This window comes from Pteropus alecto, unplaced genomic scaffold (genome assembly GCF_000325575.1).
Source record: "Pteropus alecto unplaced genomic scaffold, ASM32557v1 scaffold101, whole genome shotgun sequence".
NCBI lineage: Eukaryota > Metazoa > Chordata > Mammalia > Chiroptera > Pteropodidae > Pteropus > Pteropus alecto.
This window is the reverse complement of record NW_006432945.1, coordinates 18,001,957-18,016,183: the sequence shown is the minus strand read 5'-3', so window position 1 is coordinate 18,016,183 and position 14,227 is coordinate 18,001,957.

Here is a 14,227-nt window from a genome sequence, read left to right as displayed (position 1 = left end):
GGAGAGGGCTTTGAGCGGGGTCCCCAACGAGTCCCCGATGCACCCTGTCCCCGCGCCCGCGTGGATACCGAGAGCGCGGCGAGCCCGGACCCGAGGGGCGGCTGCGAGAGCGCGCAGGGCGCGTCCGGGGAAGGGGAGCCCCGCTTGGGCTGGACGCGCGCGGGTCGGGATTGCAGTTTTTCCGGGTAAAATCCCGAGAGCCACCAAGGTGCGGTGGCCCCCGTGAGATGAGAATAGTCGGGCTTTCCCTGTTGCTGCTTGTCGGGGAAACGTGGCAGGCGTCCCTGAGAAAGTTCCCTGGCCCCGTGCTCTCGGGTGCCCCGGCCGAGCGCGCTGCGACGCCGGAAAGGGTCCCCCCGCGGGTGTCCGGCTCCCCCGGAGCCCGCTCTCTTTGTTTTATCCGCGAGGAGAGACCGGGAGTGCGCCCCTCTCACCCCTGCCTTCCCTGCAGGTGGAGCAGGGCGGAGCCCTCCCAGATGTTTCTTCCTCTGCTCCCCGAACTCCCTCCGAGGTGTGGCTGGTCTCAGCCCTGCTGTTTAACCGCCTCCAGCGTGGTTCCGGGCCGAGCTCCGCCAGGGGCGCCTGCGAGGTGGGCGCTGCGCGCCGGGCGGCGGTCGGGACGGTGCCCGCCGGCAGGACAGGGGAGCGGGAAGGCGGCTGGCGCCATGAGAAGCCGCCACGAGGTTTTCGCCCGGAGCCGACTCCGCCGGGGCCCCTCCTCCATCTTGGTTCCACATTTTCCCCTCCAGGTCGGGACTGCTTAGGCGCACGGGGCCCGGACCTGGCAGCTGGCGCTGGGGGACTTCCGTTTTGATTAAATTGATCCGGTCCCCAGCGCCCAGGGCGAGGAGTCTGCCTACTTTTAGGTCCCAAAAGCTGATGCCGCATTTGCCCTGGTCGAATGCATTTTTTTTTCTTTAACATTTTTACGTGTTCTTTGCTAGTACTCTTACTAGTGATTCTAAGCAAAACCAGATGCCCGCTCGCTCAGTAAGCTTTACCGGCTTTTTAGAATTATTCTCGTCCCCTTCTTCCCGTAGCGTATTCCTGTTGCATGGGACTTTTTGGGGGGCAGGGGGAGAGGGGGATTGTGTTCCCAGCGCTCCTGGCACCATTATGTCTGCTGTAAAGTTGGGGCCAGATGTTAAGCTGAGGGCCAGTCCCCGTCTGGAGAAGCAGACTTAAGCTGGAAGGTGTGTGTAGCCTTTAGAAACAAAATGACCTTGGTGATCATCTAAATAATTTAGTCACTATGGAGGCGGAAACAGATCCTAGGAGGTGAAGTGAATCCCTTCCCCGCTCGTGTGTTCCTCAGTCATCAGGGCTCTCAGTCTGTGCTCCGCCTGTTACTTCATTGACTGTCCCATAGAAGCTCACGAGCCATCATGGGGCCGGGGGCTAACTCTGGTCTGGTCCCTGTTTCTCATCAAGGGAGATGGAAACTCCCAAGAAACTGTTCTCGGGCAGTTTTCAAAACCTGTTTTACATTTTCAGCATTGATAAGTACTTTGTCATTGTTCGTTTCTTTTAAAATTTTTTAATTTAAAAAAACGCAAAGGAGCGTCAGACTTCTAAAATTCCATATTGTCGTCAATTTGCTGCAGTTACATCTCGATGCCGTCGTTAGGGTCCTCAGTACTTTTCTGCTAAGGAATTTGGAGTTTCTCCCTTTTTCTTTTTTCTTTCCTTTTCTGAGGATTCGCAGTGTCACCAAACTGGACCTCAGGCCTGAACGGCGCAGTGCAGGCGTGTCTGGAAGCAAGGCTCATCAGCCCTGCCCCTGGTGTTTGTTACAGGAGGGCCTGTTAAAGGAATCTTGGAGAAGGCAGGGGACCCAAGAGCATCGTCAAAAGTGACAACTTTAGAGCTAGAAGGACCCTCCAGCTTCTGGACTCTAATGCGTAGTCTGATCACTTGTCCATGAGAGAGAGGATGTACTCAGAGCCTGTATTTGGTGGCAGAGCCAGTGCCAGTCTGGTGCCTCCTTGTCTAAGAATTGACTCGGGCTTGTGGGGACGACACACGTTTACAGCTTCAGCTTGAGAAGGGGCTGCTTGGAAAGGCTGCAGACTGGTTTCCCGGGTGCTTGACGGGAAATGGGGGTGTAGGTTGCGTTGTTCCCCCTAGGCCAACAACACAGACTTTGGCTGTCCCGCCACCCCCTACCCTGCACGCCCCCCGCCCCACACACCAGGAGAAAACAGCTCCCTATTGAGCTTCTCTCGAGGGCTCTAATTTGTCTCAATGTTGTGGGTGCCCTGAGCGCAAGTATTTTATCTCAGACTAAATTATTTTGGTTGGAGGAGGCAAAAATATTGAGTGCTGCTCCACAGATCACATTTTTAAAGTTTGTTTTATAAATGAAGATGAATTGGACCTTTTGAGTAAGCTCTGCTTGGCTGACGTGGCAAATCGTTGTTAAAAACATGTTTAAATTGTGCTGGGTCGAGAATTATTCTGATCTACGTGAAAACACAGATTCTCGTATCTCCTAAGGGAGGGGTGGAGAGACAGCGAGAGAACCCCAGGACGGGGAGGGGGGCGAGGGGGGGCAAAGCAGCTTCAGCTCTGCCTGCCTGTGTTTCCCTGACCTCGGCTGCCATTGCTCGCTCTGTTTTTGCTCCTGTCACCCCCGTGACTTATTCCTCGACCAGTGTGAAACAGCTTCCCATCTGCACCTCTCCAGTGCCACCAGAGTGGTCTTCCTTGGCTATAGAGCTTGACCGCGTCACTGTCCTTTCTGGAAACCTGGGATGACTCCCCGTGGCCCAGACTGCAGGTCAAACGTTTCAGCTCGGGCAGGTCCCCTGGCCCCCCGGTGTGGCCGCAGACTTTACTTTCCCACACTTGTCCTCCCCCCCAGACCCATGCGCACACAGACGCCTCTGTGGCGCCGCTTTCGCTGACGCGGTCCCCCACGGCCCTGTCTCCGGAATGGCCTCTTAACCTTTCAGGCCTCAGTTCTGTTCCTGCTCCGGGGAATCCCGTTACCCGTTTCCTTCGTCAGCACCACGTTTCGTCTGTGCTGCTGCCGTGGATGGGCCGCGTTTGGTCTTGAACTGTGGTCGTTGGTCGACCGCTTCCCGTGCTATGTTTATTCGTGCCTCTGTGCCCACGCGGGGCTTGGTGTCGTGCCGGCGTTCGTCAGACTGAGTTAGGCAGACCGTCACTTAGAGTCGCCCTTTTATTTTTTAATGTATAAGACTCTTTGAATTAGGATTGGAAGCCACAGAAAAAACCACATGTAACTGTTACTCGCGTTACAATGACCCAAAACGGGGAGGCCCCCAATCCTGATACATCGGGGCCTCGTGCTTACTCAGCATGTGCTAAACGGGCGTCTGGTGAATGGCTCGCTGGGCAGAGCGCGGTACCATGTGCCCGGGGCGGAGGGGAAGCAGGATGCGGGGCAATGTGAGGGACGTCGCCGTCAGCGTGTCAGAGCTGGAGGCTGCGGAAAGCTCTCTACCGCCAGGCCCGTGCGGCACTCAGGCATTCGGTTGTCTGTCCCCCGTGGACGGATGACACTGGGATCAAGGCCTGGGAGGACTTTTGACTCGAGGTCACATGGCTAGGAAGTGGTGGAACCTGGACTGGAATTCACATTTTCTCTTTATCGAACTTTCTCTGCGAGCAGCGACTCGTGTTCAGAGGTATTTTTAGGGAGGTTGGTCTGAGAGTAGTACAGACTGAGGGGACATCGCGGTCCCCTCTGAGGTGTGAGCTGTCGGCTCAGCTCCACCGTGAGTCAGCATCTGCTTTGGGAACTCCCCGCACTGTCCCTGGAACCACCCCCAGCTGGCAGACCGTGCACCCCACACCCCCCTCCTGTGGGGCCTCCTAGAACCACGGGACCGGTTTGGTCCGTTTGCTCTGCTCTCAGAGCTGGCATCGTGCGCGGTCTGCCACCCCGAACTGCTGCCGTGGCCATCAAGGCCTGGTTTGATCTGGCCCTGATGACCTGCCACACCCACTGCTGGCCACTCCACGCGGCGCCCCCTGCCCAAAGGTCTTCCTGCCGCTCGCTCCGCCCGAAATGCTCCTGTTTGTCCGTCGTGCCAGCGCCCGGCACAGTGGACGGAGGACAGACGACAGGTCCTGAGCCTCCGCTAGTTCCTCTCCTGCCGCCTCCCCTCGCCTGCGGTCAGCCGCTGCCGCCTTCATTCCTGGTTTGGCTGTCCGATCCCTCTGGAGTCACCTGCCTCCCTCCCGCTCACTGCCCTGTAGTGTTGTCGTCTGCCCGAGGTGGTCGTTCCTTTGTCGAGTCTGGCTGTTAGGAGGGTCTGCGGTGCGGACAGATCGTATTTGGGAAGTTCGCTGCTGAAGACCTTGACCTGTCTTGCCCGTGGGCCCTGAGGTGGTGATATTGAACTGCTCGGGACCTCACATGTGGGTCTCAGCTTCTTAAACCCGTAAAGGAGGTCGGAGGGTGTGCTTTTGGTGTGCATGCGTGTGAGCGCTTTCTTGTCTACAAAACCATATTTCGTATGGTTTTAAATCATTAAGCTGATTTATCATTCAAGCATTTGATCATCTCTTTAATGTGTCATGTGTATATATAATTACGTAAGCATAATCCATACATCTAATTTTTAAAGCACAAAAATAGGAATTATAAAAGAATGAGAAAATGAAATAAACACCTAAAAATTGTGGTTTCTTCAACAGTATAAAGCCTTTTGGGTCTTACAAAAAATATGTATATATTTTTTTCATGACTAAAGGATGTTTTATTTTTTTAAATCTCGTTTTATACGTGGGAATTCAGGGACCTTCGATGATGTTGGTGATATTAGTCTTGGGGATAATACGAGGCTGAAGCTTTGGTTCTAAGTTTAGTCTTTTGAAATCTTAATTTCACGACCATCATATTTGAAAAAAATTAGCCCCTAAAAGGATCCAGGGTCGAGAAACTCATCATTTGCAGGATCTACCAAAGCACGACAGTCCCATCACCTAATAAAGCAAGAGCTTTTGTCAGAAACCAGCTAGAAAATGTCACCTTCCCTGTTGCCCGTCGGTGGTTTTTGCCAGCCAAGGCGCTGCGGTGAAAGCTTTTCACCCAGTGGACTGGAAACCCACTGCAACCCTGCTGGGAACGTTGGCGAGTTCGTTCCCGCTCTGTGGGCCGGGTCTGTAGCCACCCGTAGTTTGTGGCAACAGTTGCTTGACAGTGGAAACATTGTTGAACATCTTTTTAGCAGGTAATTTGATGGTTAATTTCAATGCACACGTTTTCTTTCAACGCCACATAAAACAGCAAGTAGAACTTTATTTTTGAAAGTGAAGAATTTCCAAGCGAACAAGTAACTGCAAAGTTTACATGAAAATAAAAAGGAAAAAAATTTTTCTGAAAGATGAAGGTGTAACAGTTTTTAGGTATTGACAAGAAGCACTAACCGGCATTGAGTTCACATGCACGCAGAAAAGCAGAAATCTTAATATGAAAGCTAAAGTCACACAGAGACGGCCAAAGGAGTCACAGTCCTAAATGTGCTGTCAACACACCGTTTAACACAATTGTCTGAATAATCTAAAGAATCACAGAAAGCTTGGGCTTTTAGGCCCCTTGTCAGCAGTAAGTCATTTGATTCTGCATCTGGTTCTGAAATGAATTGCACAAGCTTTGAGAATTTGAAATGATGATTGGCAGAGGGTGATAATTCTAAAAAAAAAAAAAAAGTTTGCTTTGCCACCTGGCTATTAAAAATGATCTTTCTATAACGTAGGTTTCTTTTTAAAAAGCAGTTATTTTCACACGGTTATTCCCTGGGAAACTGCGGGAAAGTGCCAGGAGGAACCTCTCATACCTGAAGTGCCTTTTCTTGCTGTCCCTTGAGTCCCCACACTTCCCTTTGGAGGAACACAGTGTTAGTGACAGAGGGTTCTGCTGAGCACCCCTCGTGTGACTTATAGCACATCTCCTCAGGGCTCTGTAAATTTTGCCTGGTCCATGGTGGCAGCGTAGGAATTTGGGTTGTGTAGTCGAGGTAGGGTTGTGCCTCTTCGTTGCTTTTCTCAGTCTATAAGTATGCTGTCTGCTGTGACATGTGGCCATTTTTTTTTCTTGGCCGAGGGCTGTTTTCATATCTCGGCAAATGTCCTCTTTGCTCTTGCCCATCCTCTCGGAAGTCCAAAGTGCTGCAGACGCGTCTAGATTGCTTCTAACCCCGCAGTGGAGGGCGAGCGCGGTCTCGGCCGTGTGCAGGTTGGGAGTCTGTCTCAGGCTCGTGAGAGAGAACCCCCAGTAGAATGAGGTGCTAAGAATGTTGGCCTGTGATTCTGGACTGTGGTCTTCAAATGTTTGCATCTACAGCTGCTAAGAGTTTTAGAAAATGCTTTATCCCATTGCATATTTCTGACATGTTTTTTCCATCATGGGTGAAGACTTGCAAAGGACGTAATTTCTGACTTGTAAATACTGACATTTTAAAATAACTTTCATTCTTAAAATCGTATCGGGTAGGGTCTAAATACCGTAATAATTTCACCTACTGTCATCCATTTAAGAATAGATGAATAAGCTCTTATTTGAGTTAGAAATGTTCGTTTTTTATTTTTTCTCCTTGAAATCATATTTCGATGTTACTCTCCCCAAACATATGTTAATTTCATTTATTTTTATGCTTGAAAATTTTTTCTCCATCATTCTGTCATTCTTCTGCAACGAAAATTTGCACATGGGGATTCTCCTTGAAATCATATTTCGATGTTACTCTCCCCCAAAATATGTTAATTTCATTTATTTTTTATGCTTGAAAATTTTTTCTCCATCATTCTGTCATTCTTCTGCAACGAAAATTTGCACATGGGGATGATTTTCATAAGCCTCCTCGGTGTTAATCTCTTTTGGATTGCATTATCGTTATAGCATAAATAATCAGAACAAGACAATACATTTTGGTGAGTCACTAAACATGAAAGGTAGAATTTTGTTGGAAAGCAACTTGATGAGCTAGATGGAGCTCTCCTGCCTAATAAATCATGTACTGGGGGATCATTACTAATGCTAGGATAAGATTTCTTGTGCATATGGATATACACTTTGAAAACCATGTCGGCCATATGCAGGTGGCAGGGGGAGGCCTTTTGTTGTTTCGAGATCACTCAGTTTTTACCTTTCAAGTTATACGTCAGAACCTGATGTGTTTTTATGGACCAACCAGCTTGCCACTCGCCTCCTTTTAATTTTGTTGTAGGTAGAAACCTGGAAACCTCCAGACTCGTAAAAAGAGGATGTGTTACCCAGTCACTGAGTCATTCGCTTTGCTGTCAGCGCTGGGGTTTCAGGTCACCGTGCCGCACGGGTGCGGGTTTAGGCACCCCGGGTTCCAGCCCGGCTTAGCCAGTCGCATCCTGGGTGTCCGTGTGGCCGTCTGTGGAAAGAGGACCCTCGGCCCTGAGCAGTTCCTAGTTCTGTAGCTCTCCTGGAGTGCCCCAGAGCTGTTCTCACACACCAAGCTGGCAGATCATTTCCCTGCTCTGCTCTAAACCCTGGGTGGCTTCCCGTCTCGCTCCCGAGGCCCGCAGATGGGCCTTTGCTCTGGCTCTTCATTCTGGGGACCCCCCCCACCCCCAGAGGTCAGCGTGCTCAGCCCTCACCTCCTCACCGTCACCCTAGTTAGGACCGCACACAGTAGGCACTCAGATGCGTGTCGATCAGTGGTGGAGGCGTGCGTTACTTGGCGTGGTGGCCTCTTCCAGAGCTGCTTTTCAGCGTCCCAGCCTGCTCGCCTGGGCTCCCACTGGGAGATGTGGGTAGTTGTGCCTTTGCCGCTCACACCTATACTTCCTCTCGGGGTCCCTTCTTCTGGGCTGCATTGCTGACACATCATCAGCCACCGAGCTTGGTGGGTACACATGCTAGACCGTTTAGGTGCCTATTTAATGGTGCGTTAAAAAAACAACTGCAGAGTGACCTTAACATCTTGCTGTCATGTTCTTACTAGGGATGTCAATCATCTTTTTTAAAAAACAAAACTAAACTAAGTGCTAATGGTAGGAACTGGATCTTTACCTCAAGACATGCAAGGGGAGTAGGTCTTTCAAGCCGAGGGCGTTATCTTCCCCGCCGGAGGTGGGTGGAGTCATCATCTTGAGAGACAAGCTGCCCGGGCCTCGGGCGGCTCCACTGAACACGGGCTTCGTAGCACGGGCTGCCGTGCAGAGTGTGGTGTGAGACACGGGGTAGCTTTTTAGGTTTTTCCGAGTTTAGTGTGACTTATAGGGATGGGCTGTGTTCTTATTGAATTAGGCTCAACAAGGATGCTCCCCAAAGCTTTATTATACGTGTCACCCCAAAACACTGGACTCCTTTTGACAGTGCAGGTGATATATAATTACATGTATTACAAATGTTACTTTCTGCTGTAAAACAGAGATCTGAGATGCTGCCATTTAAAACGTTTTCTTTTGCCGACAAGAGACAGGAAGATGCTGTAACTCTGCAAACTGATGCAGTTCCTTTCTAGCGATCTGAGATGCTGCCATTTAAAACGTTTTCTTTTGTCGACAAGAGACATGAAGATGCTGTATGTAACTCTGCAAACTGATGCAGTTCCTTTCTAGTGAGCTGACAGCGGGGTTGGTGATGAGCCGTTGTTCCGAGCGGGACTAGAACTCAGAACTCGGGGCCGAACCAGGGGCCAGGTGGCCTGCCCCTCTGGCAGCTCACGGGTTGGCATCCCTGCCAACAGGTGTGTCGGAATTGGCGTGACCTTCACGGAAGCAGCTGTGGCAGGAATGGCCTTGTGTTTCTGCTCTGTGGCTTGTTGGTTGTCTGAGGGAACTTCCTCCAGGATTTCTTCAGAAGTCAGGCTTGGCGAGGAGATTGGCTAAGAGACCTGACATTTTGGGGCATCCCCTGGGGATCCATTAATTTGTTTGTTTTTGTTTTTGTTTTGAGATAAAGGCATGCTCTTGTGATTGGTCGTTTTTGCCTTTGCAGAGACAGTGAGCATTTGAAAGTGGAGGGAGCAGAACGTTGCGTGACACGCAGCATTTGGACGAGAGCCGGTGAGCCCCCGCCCGGAAGGACTCGCCGGCTGAGCCAGCCGAGCGCGTCGCCTGACCGCTCGCCGGCCGCCGCAGGACCTGGGCGGGAGTCTCGCTGGGGCCTGAGCCTTCGGGGCGTGACAGAGCCGAAGTGCTTTGCCTCCTCCCTCAGGCAGCAGCCGGGGTCCAGCCCCGGTTTGCTCGGGAAAGGCTTTCTTGCTTGCGTCCGGCAGCCTCCTTGCTGCCCGCTTCGCACCAGGCACGGGAGCCCGACGGTGTCCGGGTGCGGCCACCCTGGTGGCCACGAGGCCCCCGCACAATCCTGCCGCTCCTCCGTGCAGACCACTCACCGCCTCCCTGTCTGTCCCCGGAAGGGGGGTCCTGTCTTGCCCTCACTCGCTCTCTCGGCAAATACGTACCGATTTCTTACGAAGCGGCAGCGGCCCGCCCTCCGCGTGCGGGACGACCGCGCTCCACACCGCGTGCCCCGCGCCCTTTCAGCCCCTTCCTCAGCACCGTCGGGCTGTCGCCCTCGTCGTGCCTCTCCTTTTCAGCTGTGGGCAGACGCTTGCGCACAGATACAGCCCTTTTCACGTAGACGTCCCCCGTCTTGGGAAACACCCGAGGTCTGGGACCGGTTGCGGCCTCGTCAGCTGCGTCCCGGGCAGGGAGGTGCCCCTGCTGCCACCTGCTTCCTGGTTCTCACCGGAAGATGCCATCCCTGCCGAGGAGGGCGAGGTCGCCGCATTCCGGGGAAGCGCCTTCGTCGCAGCTTGGAGCCTTTTTGTCTTTGACGGCGATCTTTCCCTGGTTCCTGTGTTTGTACCGATGAGAAAATAGCTTAGAAATTTCGTTATCGTGACATTGCGTAGCGACGCTTGGGACGTGGTGAAGTCTTGTCTCCTCTCCCCTCACCCCCAGCGAGGGTTTCCCTGCTGGGCACCGCTCGTGGAGGGGGGGCAGAGGGGCCGTCACCTCTTGAAACTGCGTTGCACTTACTGAGGGGACGTTTTGCTGGGGGAGCGTTCCATCCAGGGGGCCAACATGCGGCCAGCAGGGAGCCCTTTTCGATGAGGTGTGACACTCTCTCTGTCTCAGGCTGCGAGGGTCCTGGAAGCTCACTGGTTTAGAGTCAGAAAGGTGTTTTTCTGGTCCCAGCAGTGAGGTGGGCGTGGCTGACAACGCAGGGGGAAGGTTCGGGCCTGTCCTTGTTGGAGCCCAGGGCTGCTCAGTCATTGGGTGGCTGTGTGGGCCCAGCCTGCATACGTGGGCACCCGTTCGGATTAAAGAAACACGTTGACGTGACAGCAGCATCGTGCCCGCTCTCGTCCCCCATCCGAGTTTTATGTCACGTACTGGGTGGGGAAAGGGGACGTGTCAGTTCAAACCCAATCATCTACAGCAGCCGGTGCACAAAGATTGCCTAATATTAGGAGGGAGAAACCAGGAACTAGCAGTGGAAATGCGATTTTTTAAAACGCGGAGATAAATGAAAGGAGAAATGACCAGAAGAGTTGAAAGCGGTTGTCCCTGGACGTGGCTGGGGTGAAGGAGGAAGGACCACTGGTACCTGGTCACGGGCCTTGCCGCGGGGGTAGCTGTCCTCACTGCCACCGCCCCACCTTCGCCACACCTCGTGCTTCCTGGCTGTGCACCATGTGCCAGGCCACATTCCACTTCCCTCCCTGTCTTAGGATTCACGGAATCCTTCCGCTCTTTGAGGCAGGCACCGTGGTGCTGCCCGCTCCACGGATGAGGGACATGAGGCGTGCAAGTACCTGTGCCCCCATCAGTACACTACGGAGGGGCGGTGGTACTAGCCGTCTTGTTATACGTTATTTTAACTTTTACCAAACCGATAACATGCAGGTGAAATGTTTAATCCTGCGCACGCACACAAGCAATGGCATCTGAGAATAAGGACAGCCAGATAAATAGGAGGGCGTGAGCTGTTCCCCGTCTACGTGACATAAACGCAGGTGGGGGACGAGCAGGGTGTGGCCGATTTGGCGCTCGTTCCAGTGAGGCGAGGGTTTCGTGGGGTCGCCGTCTGTTTAGCTTTATTTTGTGACTTGCTCATTGTCCCCCTCAACCGTTCGGTTTGACTTCATTCGTTTGTATAACTGTTCTGGAACCTTATAAAGAATTAATTGCTAGAGGTGAAGCTTCTAGAAGAAGCACGGGGCTTCCGGTAGACTGGGGGCCTGGGGCGGAAGTGGGTGGTCTGCAGGTCTCTGTCGTCTTGGGTCCGAGCTGCCCTCAGAAAACGTGACGGGTCACAGGGAAGCTCGAAGATGTGGCGCAGGTGGACACGGGCAGGGGAGCCCCGTCTGGGGGCTGGCGCTGTGGGACGTGACTCAGGACGGCAGGGCCGGCGCCGTCTCGACTGTGTCTCCGCAGGAGGCTCTGGAGCTGGGCTGTGGAGCGGGAATGTGGGGCTGGGACGTGGGGGTGACTCGCTGTTCCTCACCCAGCGCGCCCAGTGTGGGGGGCAGGGTCGGGAGAAGAACCGTGGTTTTTGGGGTCTCAGGTGGTAACCGGTGGAGCAGTGGAGGAGGTCAGGGTGGTGCCTCTGCCCTCGGGATCCCAGCTGCAGGAAAGTGTCGTCTGTGGAGCCCGAGGCAGATCCCGGAGGGGCTGGGGCACCAGCGCCACCGCAGCCTGTCTGGAGCTGCGGTTAATGGGGTCCTGAAGCTCCTGGCTCCAGGCTCCCGGCTCTGGGCTGGGATGGCTGGGACACTGGGATGGCCTCCCAGATCAGAGGGAAGGGGGCAGAGTGGCAGGAAGGCGGGACTGTGACCCCAGGAACCCCAGGAAGCCTTTTCTTCCCCAGGAAGCTGAGTTTGGGAACTAATTAGAGTTTTACACAGAATGATAAGATCCAGCATTGACAGAGGAAAACGAGATGAATGTCTGCCTAAAACGCATTTTTCCCCATCTCTGGCTCTGACTGAGCTTTTTCTGTTGGCCGTTAGTGACCAGTTTTGTCGGGCGATGGCCGTGCGGGGTTCTGAATATCTGTATTAGCAGGAAAGGCTGGTTTCAGAGGGGACAGCGTGTCTTTTGGAACGGGTAGCAGAGGGTTTTCTGGCTCGAGGTAGCTTTTCTTCCCTTGCTGCTCTCGGTGGGGTGCCCGGCTCCCTGTTTTTGCGTGCAGACTTCACCAGGGTTTGCCGAACGGCCACTAGCCAGCCCTCCGCTTCCGCAGCTCGGCCATCCGCGTGGAGCAGGTGTGACGCATAACACCCGGTACCCAGAGATCGACTCAGCGACGGTCTGGAGAGGGAAAAAGGACAGACCACTGCATGTCTCCTTCGGGGACGGTCACATCGGGGGGCTGGATAGAACCAGGGAGGAGTCCCCGCAGCGTCCGTCCACGTTCAGTGAGAAGGGCGTTAGTCTGCGACCGCCGTGCAGCCTGGCCGGATCGGGCATCCCAGGGCCCTGCAGGACGGCGAGGGCTGTGGTCAGGCTGGGCCGCGGCTGCTCTGAGCCGGGCATCCCTGGGACATCGGGACGTCCTCCCGAAGGCCGTCATTCCCCGCGGTCCCCTCGCCGCGTCCCGGCTCCGGTTTCTTGGCTCCGGGTCGCCCCTTCGGCTGTGGGGTATGTGGCGTGTGAGCGCAGGGTCCTGGCCCTGCCTCTGGGCTCGCGGGCCGTCGGGCAGCAGACGTTTTGCGACACCACACGGGTCACCGAGAACAGACGGCAAAACCGCTCTGCTGTCGGGTGTTGGGCTGGTGCCCAGAGGTCCCAGGGAGCACCGGTCCCCCCGACGATGCCCCTCTCCTGGCTCCGTCAGAGGTGGGGACGTGGGGACGTGGGGACATTCGGGCTGGAGCAGCTCAGGGCACAGCAGGTCGTCTCGGTGATTTTCCTGCCCACCCGTGTTTGCGGAGTAAAAGGAGAAAGTTATTCCAACTTTAACTGCATTTCCAGCCCTTAACTCGTCAGGCGTATTTTTGAGGGTTTTTTTGTTTTGTTTTGTTTTGTTTTTTTGTCTTTTCATGAAAAATGAAACATGCCAAACTACCAAATGTTTATATTTTTAAAAGGAGGCCAAGTATTACGTCTGCCTGATAATCCGGCGAATTCTCCCCCGTCGTCACCCCCTCCAGCCGGGAGTGTGCAGAGGGTCCTTCTCCAGAAAGGAGCTTGAGTCAGCACAAGTGATTCTTCATCTCGGCCGCGGTGCCTCCCTTCCTGAATGCCATCCCTCGCCGGAACGCGTTGTACAGATGATTTCCCCCTCCTCTTCCCCTGCTCTGCTCAGTGCTTACAACCTGTGAAAATAATGGGCGGTGTTTCTTCCGGGCCCCGAGCGTCACCAGGTGCAGGCGTCAGTGGTACCCTGCTGATCCTCCTTTGCCGCCGCCACGCCCTAGCCATGTCCCCCGGCCTGAGAATTTTGCAGCCGGGGACGAACGAGGGCGTTAGCTTCCTGGGCGCCCTTGACTTCCACGAGCACGAGGCTCTGGGTGCACGCCCGGGGCTGTCGGGGCGTCCGTTCGTGGAAGCAGGCGTCCTTAGTTACTGGAACGTAAAGATCTCATCTTCGAAAGTTTCTTCCTTCACGGGTTTAGCTTCCTGGCTGCTGACTTTCCCCAGCCCTCTCTCAGCCAGAGCCGTGCAGTCAGCATTTCATGCTCTGGGAGGCGTGGAGGTTCGGGACCCATTCCTGCCTCCCTTCATTTTGGGGTTCCAGCTGTGGGCAGAATGCCCACCGCAGGCAGCAGTGAAGAGTGGGTTCTGGACTGGCTTCCCCAGGCCTGAGAAAGCCTACGCCACCCCACACAGGAGCAACGGGCTTGGCCTTTAAAGCCACCACTGCCCCAGGGAGGGACAGAGAGCAAGTGGGGTCTGGTGCTGAGATGCGAGTGAACTTGTTCACATGGCTTCTACGCATCCCGTGGGAGAGGAAGCTTTGGTCGACCTGCTCTCTCAGACGACTCCGGAGGCCGACAGGCAGTTAGTCACCCCCAGCGCAGCTGTGCAGCTGTGGGCAGGTGGCCTCAGTGGTGACTGGAGGCCCCGCCCAGGCCCGACCACAGCTCTGCGCTCTGAGTTAGACAGCACATTGCTAACTCAGCCTCTTAAAAGTCCGCGTTTTCCTGAGCTCACGTCCGATTTCTGTCTGACGCGGCTCCCCGCGCCCTGACTCACTCCCCGCCCTACCTTGTCTAGTCCATCAATAACCCGTCCTTTTCTTGTCCCAGGCCTCAGACGCCCTCCT